This window comes from Sinocyclocheilus anshuiensis, unplaced genomic scaffold, assembly GCF_001515605.1.
Source record: "Sinocyclocheilus anshuiensis isolate Anshui unplaced genomic scaffold, SAMN03320099.WGS_v1.1 scaffold1091, whole genome shotgun sequence".
NCBI classification, from domain to species: Eukaryota; Metazoa; Chordata; class Actinopteri; order Cypriniformes; family Cyprinidae; genus Sinocyclocheilus; species Sinocyclocheilus anshuiensis.
Window position 1 is genome coordinate 345998 of NW_015544196.1, and position 523 is coordinate 346520.

The following is a 523-nucleotide window of genomic DNA, read 5'->3' on the forward strand; positions in this document are numbered from 1 at the left end:
TATATATAATTTATAATAATAATAAAAAAATATACAAAATGAGTATCTGAATATCTAATTATTATAATAAAAAAATAAATTAATATAATTTAAATGAATATCTGTATGTTAGCAGGATGGTCTGTTTCAAGTAAATATCTGAAGGAATGCCTCCTAATGTGACGTATAGAGAGCGTCAGGCTGAATGAGTGTTTATCAGCGCTGCGATTCCCTCCTGAACTCTGAAGAAGGCTCTCGGATGTTTCTGGGCATAAAAAAAACGCTCAAATTGAAGCAAATCAATTGAATTTCTTGTTTCAACTAGATTTAACCCGGCCGTCCTCCAGACAGTTTGATTCTTCACAGAGCGGCTCTTGTGCTCGAGTCCCGCAGACAAACACCAGCTAGATCCCTCCATCTCATGATTTGCTTGCAAAATTAATCTATTACTCAAAACATCCTCTTCATTCAGTTACAAAGCAGCAATAGAGTGATTTCTGAGGATCATGTGACACTGAAGACTGGCGTAATGATGCTGAAAATT